The sequence below is a fragment of the Pinus tabuliformis genome, chromosome Q (assembly GCF_031772625.1).
Source record: "Pinus tabuliformis cultivar Carrire ecotype Pingquan chromosome Q, CPIR1, whole genome shotgun sequence".
NCBI classification, from domain to species: domain Eukaryota; kingdom Viridiplantae; phylum Streptophyta; class Pinopsida; order Pinales; family Pinaceae; genus Pinus; species Pinus tabuliformis.
In genome coordinates this window covers 1,214,564,614-1,214,574,386 of record NC_142296.1, presented here as the reverse complement: position 1 = coordinate 1,214,574,386, position 9,773 = coordinate 1,214,564,614, and the positions used below count along the sequence as shown (strand labels likewise).

At 32.2% G+C, this 9,773-nt stretch overlaps 1 long non-coding RNA gene across 2 annotated transcripts; it reads left to right on the top strand.

Annotated features, from left to right (window-relative positions):
- The first annotated feature begins 567 nt into the window (after positions 1-567).
- On the top strand, positions 568-2,408 carry LOC149224147 (uncharacterized). Of its 2 annotated transcripts, XR_016249036.1 has the most exons (4): positions 568-933; positions 1,186-1,248; positions 1,406-1,717; positions 1,894-2,408. It is a non-coding gene; the product is annotated as an uncharacterized LOC149224147 (long non-coding RNA). The 2 variants fall into 2 exon arrangements; XR_016249035.1 differs by having other exon boundaries at positions 1,406-2,408.
- Positions 2,409-9,773: the final 7,365 nt, after the last annotated feature.

Genomic DNA, 9,773 nt, shown 5'->3' with positions numbered 1-9,773 from the left:
CCTATGATTCTGAAATTAAATTATTTTATTTTGACTTATTTTATTTAAATTGTTTTTTTAAATATTATCAAATTTTTTATTTAAATAATTTTGTATATTTTAAATAATAAAAAACTTTCAAAATTATTATTAAGGTTTATAGGAAGTGGTTGGAAGGAAAAATTAAAATCCTCTCCACCAATAACATAATAACATGTGATATGATAAGGTTTGGTATAATTATTTGAAGCCATATATAGTTGAAAATGAATAATAACATATGACACGATGACCTTGATATAATTACGTTGAAAATGAATAGTAACCACGGTAACCGATTACAGTAATATGTAATATGATTCTGAAATTTCTATGAATGGAGAAGGTTGATGACCAACGTTGTCGCTATCTACGAAAAAGGAAAGCTGTATAATATCTCAAATAGTCAAAACAAGATTATATTCCAGGTTTCTTTATGAGGTACTGATTCTACCGCCATGAGTGGTGGCCCATTGGTTGGCTAACCATCACATTTCTGTACCTATAAATTGCACTTCCTCTTCCCAGACAGATGCACACTTCATATATCTCCATTGAAAGAAAGAGGAGGTGCTGCTGTGTGAAAAAAATGTGAAGGCACTCCTGATATTATTTATGCTCCGAATCTTACGTTTAACGATGATCATTTGGAGGCAGCTCTGCATTTTATTTACACATACTGCTAGAAGCCTCCAGCTGTGAGTAAGATTATGTGAAGGCAAGGTATTAGAGGTCCGCCTCCTCGTTTTATCGCTCGAAATCTTGCTGACATGATTAAACTAAGTAATGCTGCTAAAGACATGGATCCTATCAGTCGCGACACTGTGGACAGACTGTTTTAATCTTAGTTCTGCTTCTGGAAACTCAAATTTTCCCTCAGTTTCTTTATTGCCGAATGAAGGAGATAGCGTGAAGGTGACTAGAGGAGAGATTTTATGGAATATCAGTTTAGATTAATTGCCGTTAATATTGATTAGTTTAACATGATAAAATGAGCTTGGTTTCATTTTAAGTAAAATTCGTTTATCTTTTACCCATGTCGTCGATGGGTTTGTTTTACACATTTTACATGTTTATCTTTTTTAATTTTAAAAATAAACTGAACTCAGCTTTCCATAGCTAAAATGGATTTCTAAAATTTGATATATTGGCTGTTGCTGGCAGCAGCGAATACACCGCAAAGTACTTACAGTCTGCAATGATTGATAGCATTACGGCCAACTCCTGATGGTAAAATCCAAATTGGTGTTTTGATTTAAAATTGTAAAATTTACATGGGTGCTTATTAGATCTGAGTGAATATTTTGATTAAAAATTGTAAAACCTATATGGTACTTATTAGATCTCACTTAAGATGTCTTGGCTTTTTGTTTTTTCTTGGGTTCAGTGTTAGCCATGGAAACACTTGAAGATCTCCCCACTCGGGTTGTGAAGAGATAGCGATGTTTCTTGATCTCAGTGAACGAATGGATGCCCACCGGAGTGAGCATTATACTCGGGGGACAGTTAGGGTCCAATGTCCATGTCTTCATAAGCAGCCTTGGCAGATCTCTTAATATAGTCATGTCAGCGAGATTTCCAGTGATAAAACTAGGAGTAGGGCCTCTAATGCCTTGCCTTTCCATAATCTTCCTGATAGTTTGAGGCTTCCACCAGTATGTGTATATAAAATTGCAGAGCTGCTTCCAAATGATCATGGGTAAGTTTAACATCGGTACTATAAATACTATAATGGATGTTTGGACGATTTTATAGCAGCTGCAACTCCTCCTTCATATTGGTTAGAAAATTAGGAATATTCTTGTCTGTCTGGAATACATTATATAATGTGATTCAATGCATCTTGAAATGTATATCTATCACTCTACATGGCAGGTAACTGCCATACCAAAGACTATGGATTTAATATTGCAGTTTTAATGTGATTCAATGCATCTTGAAGCGTATATCTATCACTCTACAAGGCAGGTAACTGCCATACAAAAGATTATGGATTTAATATTGCAGTTTTAGTCAGAGGACTGAACCAAATGGCGCCAGTGCAATATACAGACCAAATGGCGCCAGTGCAATATACAGACCTCCTGCGCCTTGTCAGGTACCAGTACATAGTCAAGATAATTATCAAATGAGAGCAAGTTTTCAATTACATTAGAGCAGCGACTTCAACAGAGAAGAGCGAAAGTACCGATATCTATTTGAAGATTAAAGCCATTGGTCAGGAGTTTGTGTGTGCCTCCTTGCTTTGATCACAGAGAATTGAAGATGAATACATTTTTCCCATATACAGTTTAGGGTAAAACTGCTTGAATCCATGGCATGTCTAAATAATGGATGGATGTATCCACTCTATTTAAAAGTAAACTACTCAAGCAACATGTTCCACTTTATTATCACGCTCATGGTGTTCAATCATAACGAAATATGGTAACTACGGAAAATATTATATTATAAAAAGGTTGTAGGTAACCTGATAGGAACATAATCCAGTATTAGAAAATGACAACTTTTCCTTGAACCTAGTGTACAAATAAAAATGTCAACAAACAAAGGAAAGGCACAATTCAGAGAATCTAACACAAACAATTATTCTTTGTATACCTTAAAAGATTGGATTGCTTAAATCGACTCTTATAATTTTCGAACTATTAGTGATGGATAGCCTTCTCTAAGGCAACAAGTTCCTTTAGGATAGGTAAGAACTTAGCTGGGTCAAAACACCAGTGTTTACTAATGGATTGAGTCCTTGCAAATCCCCTTCTCAAGTTCAGTAATTTATATAATGGATGTGGATGTATGTGGAAAATTAATTGCTCACATATCAATTTAAAGTTTTTATTTTCATCTTTATAAATAGTGGTCGGAATATTTTGTAATGTTAATACAAAAATGTAAAAGGGTGTCACCAATTATTGAAGGGAAATTATGGATAAACCATTTTTCTCATTCTACACTGTTGATCCAATAAAAGAAACCAAAGTAGATAAGATATTCTTTTGCTAGAGTCATATCATACAATTTCATAAGTTCTTGAAACACATAGAATATCTTGTAATTTTAACAAAAAATGAATTAGAGTGTTAAAAATTTGGATAAACCATTTTTATCATTCTACACTAATGATCCTATAAAAGAAACCAAAGATAGATAAGTTAACACGTTTTCCTGTGACATATATATCACTCTACATGACACCTAACTGCTTATAAAAAAGTCTATGGATTTAATATTGTAGTTTTATTCAGCTTTTTGTATGTTGAACTTGACCGATATTCTAGTTATACAACCAAATACCCAATTGGCTTGATCCATCATGTCCTTTGGCAGGTGCCCATAATTTTCAATTGAGAGAAAGATTATCTTTACATTACTTTGACATCACAGGAGTATCAAATTTGTGTCATGATGGTCACTCTCAATGTAGAGCACTAACTTCAACAAAGAACAACAAAAGTACCTAGATGACTTTGTAGATTGCATCCATTGGTCAAGAGTTGATGTTTGCCTCCTTAATCTGATTACAAAGTGTTAAAAGATAAATTTAGGATGGAACTCCATGAATCCATGTTGTGTTTAGATAATGGATTAATATATACAACCTATGTAAAATTAAATTACTAAACCAACATATTCTACTTTATTATCATGGTTATGTTGTTTTAAATGGGCCATTTATAATTTTCTTCAATTATATCTTTTTCTTCTCTTTTTTTGGCATTTGTATTGCCATAAATTTGTACTGGTCACAATATATACTTAAGAAATATATTGCTTGTTTCCTATCCTTTCTCTTAGTCCTATACTTACTATGGATAGCCAAAACTTTGAGGGACTACAAATTTTCACAATATTCATTACATTCCTATATGGATACATCCAACATTAGCTTCCTAATAAAAGAAAAAAAATTCAGCGAGACATATATCATTTGAAATCATCCTCCTCCTCAAGTGGCCTATTGAGGTCTAGACACTTGTTTACTTCCTTCCAACTTCTAGTTCGGGATTTGTTTATGGTGGTACATAAAAGTAGGACTTGTTCATGTAAGGTTGCAATATGATTGCGAAGCCCCTCTAACTCATGCATTTTCATGGTTGGCATATCTTTAAAAAATTGGATCTCCTCCAACACATTTACATTAGTTTTCATCCACTCCTATTGTCTCACACCCATCACCATCATATCCAATTGGAGGGAATCCATTTTCTCTACCAATTCAGTAACCTCATTCCTTACATCCTAGTTCCTTACATCGTCATTCGTTACATCTACAGTTGGATTCTCTTTTACGACTAATGTCACCCATATCTTATCTGTACCTTCCCACACCTTAATTTGTAGTGATATTCAATACTCAAAATAGTCTAGCCCACTGTCATCAAACTCATCCTTCCCGAACCTCCATTTTTTCCAAATAAAGGAAATTTTGCAATCTCTCAATAGTTCAATGTCTCCACTAAGACTTGATCCTCACTACCAATCTTTGGCACAAAGAAGGCCCTTAAACTGACCTATGACCCAAAGAGAGTCAAATATGTCCGACCAAAATCCACACTATGTTTCCCTAAATTGCCTAGTCAATGAGGCCAAAGTGAAAAATCGTATAGATATCACACAGTCATTGCTGCAATAGAATCCAATCCAGGGTGACCCTTCATGAGTCTATTCCATGCTAGTAATGTAGAGATACATAGCTTGAGCCCTATAAGGACACAATCCCATGTCATGACTCCCACCTGCCATGTCCATAAACCTGTAGCTAAAAATTATGCCAATCATGCATGATAGTTATTCCAAACAATAGACAAGGATATCAACCAACCTGGAAGTTGAATGTCTCATAGGAATATGACACACGAGACAGGTTTCTATTCCATGGGACCTGCCAAATTCTTCCCCAATTTTTCTTAGCCAAAGTCCCTTATTATTCCTCATCTACTTTAATTCATAATTTGTCTCCAAGATCTCATATGAGTCTAGTTTCAATGTAGCATAAATATTCATAAGTTCCTCTCCCCTTAGTGCATTCATCTTTGAATATAGAGGTAGGATGGCATATATGTAATGTGTCCGTGTTATGAAGAGGGATTGATCTCATTTATGTCTTATCTAAGCACTAAATTGAATTGGGTGTCGTGAAATCCATTGTGCCCCTTCCCAATTTTTAAAATGGAGCCAAACCCCAACCATATGATGTTCTATTTAATAATTCTTGAGTAAGATAAATCAAACTTCCTTCCTTAGAGATAAAATTTTCCTTTTGGGTTTTGGTAGAGGCCAACACCGCAAGTAGTTGTTTATTTCTAAATTTCGTGCCTAAAATTGGTAGGCTTGATTCACACATTTATCACCTTCTTCATTTTGACTTCTAAGGATATAAAAGCACTCATTTTATGGAATGTCTTCAAGGATGGTCCTTATTACCTTCAATAGGTTCCCTATATGCTTATTCCAAGGCGATATTCTTTTGCATAAGTGTTGAATGATAATCAATGAGTCTCCCTAAATCCAAATGTTGGACACATGTGAAGTTATGTCAGCCAATAGAACTTCTAATTGCAAGTACCAAAGCTATTTTATATTATATGTGTTGTGTTCAGTATAAATTTTTAATGTATATATAATTTAAAAATATATATAAACCAATAAAAATATGATGACTTTTTATGTTTTTTTTTTTATGAATATTTAGTGAAAAAGAAGTTTTTTGTTCGATATTCATGACCTCTTTCTTTTAATGGGTTGTGACTTCCTCTTTATAACGATTTTTAAATTGAGTTGTTTTAATAATCTATCTATATTTATTTGATTGACATCTTCTTGTTGGAGGTTGTGGAGTGGTCATCCCTATTAAATTTTGTTAATACTTTTCTCAATCCAAAAGTTATAAAACATTTAACTTCTGCCTTTGCAAAATCAAAAGGTTCATTTTTATTACATGTTGTGAAGCATGGTGATGTTTATGCTCATGGAATTATAAGTTAAAGAGAAAAAAAAACTTATGTTACAATGGATTATTCCTAATGCCTTTGTTAATTTATTTTAGCATTCAAATTAAAAATGATTAAAGAAAAATCCAACTTGAAGGGTGTTTACTCCACAACCAACATAGAAGAACACATTTCACATTTTTCTTCAACACTTCACTAAATCTTGTAGAAAGTATCTTTACACATATAGCTCTAGAAAAAATCTAGGCACCATGATTCAACCTTCTTACAGCCAAAAAAAAAACAAGCAATGTACTCTAAATAAAATCGATAGAGCATTGAGATCCTCAATGACCACTATTCATTGAAACAAATTTCAAATGTACAAATAAAGACATCAACAAACAAATGACAATAACATCAACAACAAAAAAATCCAAGCACAATTCGAAGAATATAACACACACACAACTAATATATGTATACCATAAAATATTGGAACATTTGAACTCCACTCCCATAAAATCATTCCAAGAAATAAATAAATTCTTACCTAAATATTAGCGATTTATAGCTCTCCCTATGGAATGGTTAGATCCCTTAGTATACATATTCCATCTTGCCAATGGGCAACAAACTTAACAATTTCAAAATATAAATGTTTTCTAATGGGATTGAGTAGCTACAAATTCTCTCCCCATGTTAGGAAACTAATGTAAGGGATGTGGAGGTATGTGGAGGCTAATTGGTCAAGGATAAATTTTTGAATTTTTTTTGCAAGTTTGTAGATCATAGTTGTAATATTTTATAATTTTAATCGAAAAATTAAAAAAGGTTCCACCAATTGTTGAAGGGAAATTACAAATAAAACATTCTCCTCATTGGACAATGTTGATACATTGAAACAAACCAACAATAGCGAACATAACCCTTTTTCCTCAGACTAATCATCCAGTTTCATATGTAAATATGAGACTAAAGGAATACGCCTTAGTCCCATCCAACATATCTACTGGTTCCAACTACAAATAGCTCCATTTGATGTTCTTTCATTGAATAGCCTACATAAAATCAAGCAAGAAAAACCTTTCGCATTCTTTCATAAAATCATAAATTAAGTCTAGTATGAATCAAGTCTTAATTTAGTAACTGAAGGTTACTTAGAAGAAGAAAATATCATCTAGCATACAAAAAAAATACCTAGACATAGATATTTTAGAGAGGAAGAATGTACATCTATATTTCTGAAAATCCGAATTACAACAAAGATGATTTATCTTGAGATCTATTTTTGTATTCCTAGCTCCATGCCTTGGAATAATTTTCCTTATCCATAATTTGGAATAGTATCATAGTAAGATAAGAAACATAGCTCTAGTCTAGGCCATGATCACCCTATTGCTGATTCCCAACACTAGAAAATTACAAGAACCTATAGATGGACTCTTACTATAATAGCACACAGATGAATCAAGATAGACTGTTCAATCTCTAGCCTCTTCCCTTAGCTTAGGTTTCTTCTTATAAACTCTTTCAATAACTAAGAATAGGCATCATGGCATGTGATTTGAATGAATAGAAGTGAGGGATGGGTTCCATGCATAATTATGATCATTTTACAACCCACTTCTTGTTGATCTCTGCTTAAATTTCAATTTATTAAGGGTCTACAGGGTGAAACTAGTTTTTTTATAGGAATCCCATCACTAGCCAGAATTATTCTATGAGGAAATCACATTTGGATGTTCTTTCACTATGAATGAGAAAGTGTAAATTCCATGAAGCACATTTTATATTCATAACATCTGATCACATGCTTATGCAACATATGTTTCTAAATAGAATTGTAATAGATACCCGCTAATGTATGAGGTTTAAAGAGGAACTCATCATTGAAATGCATTCAAAAATAGATGGTGATAAGTGGAATAATGAGTAAATTTATAAATCAAGGAACTATGAAGAAGCTACAATAAAAAATAAACCAATTAAATAGAGATCATCCTTGGAATAGAAAAATGCATGCCTCAATATATGAGTAAACATGGTAACCAACACAATACACTATGAATCTATGAAGTAAAATTCCATGCCATGACAAAATACATTATGGATTCATGTTATATAAAATATTATCACCACTAACAAATACAATGTGGATCTATGTATTAGTAAGAGGCTTAGAATGAATGAGAGTGAAATATGATATTCAAAAATATTTATTTAATAGTGATAAAATAAATAGAAAATTCTCCTAGATCAAGGTCATCATTCAAAAGTCAACAGTCACATGAATATACATCATGAGGATTAATGACATAATGCTAAACATGGGAAAATGATTCTAATGATCAGTGAGTGATTAAAAAAAAAATGTAATGGAACCCACTTATAATGAAAATGGACCCTTAGGAACATAGTATGATCTATGAAATCAAGGATACAATATATGTTTTTAATTGAAATAAAGGGTATGATGTTTAACACTCATTGAATAAATTAAGTGGATGCGATTAATGTAAACCCACTAACAATTACTAGGAATATTTTCACTAATGTGTCAATGTATGAAGGTAATATCTAATTTGAATATCATGTTCCTAGATAATGACCTAGTGTGGACAGAAAGACATGCATTGAAAGGAGATCCTTAATGTATCGTATATCATCGATCAACACAAAACAAATCTAAGATATTCAATGAAGAAGTCAATCACCAAGTACAAATTAAGACATGTATGCTCAAATTGAAAGGTAAATATTTTTGTGGAATTATCAACTTGAGATCAACTTCCCTTGAAAATATAGCATGACAAAATAATGACATTTGAAACCTTGAGTCAGAAGGACCTGTATCATAATTCAACAATGCAGTGAACAATGAATAACTCTCCGTAATGACTAGAATAATAACTAGTTAGAGGATTAAATAACACATAATCATAGTGCAACTCTAAACAAAATCTAAATTTAGTGGAATTTTGACATCTAAAATGGGTTTCCTAAGGAAAAGAGTAAAATAATAGTTAAAATAGTAAAATAAGAGTGTTGAATTTTTAAAGAAAAAGAAAGGACACATATTTTTTTATATTGTATTTCCATCTTTTATCCTTGTAGATTTATTCAAATGTCGAGTGTAGATACTAGTTGGATGTGGAACTAAATTGTGCATCCAATTAGTTCACACTCTTCATAGGATTTAGTAGACCCATATTAAAAAAAATTGAAAATACATGAAAAAAGCATGTTCAACACACTTTTTTCATGTATTTTCAAATTTTTCAATGTGGCTCTACTCAAAAGTAAGTAGAGTGAGTACTCATTGGTTATGGAATTTAATTTTACATCCATTGTGTCTCTACACTCGACATTTTATTAAACCTACAAGGAGATAAGAGAAAAATATAATGATAAAGGAAAGTAATTTCATCTTTTCCCTCCAAAATATTATCCCCTAAGGAAGACATATAATATTGAATCCTATTAGTTGCTTTAAAGTTAATTTTGTTAGTACATATTTTTAAGGCCTATTTTTACCTCAAAATTTCCCTAATGTCCCAACTTAATTAAGAAGAGGCACTAAAGCACTCTCTATAGTAGATAGAAGAAAAGTTAATTAGAGGAATAAGTAACTCTTAACTATGGTAGAACACTTAACAAAACCTAAATCCTAGATGTAATACAATGACATAAACATGTTCCACATTTGAGGGAGAAAATAATTGATGATTATTACTCAAACTAAATCAAATAAATATTAAAATTCTTTCCCCCATTAATCTATTGTTCATGTTTTTCATTTTTTTGTCCTTTCCATGTTTCTAT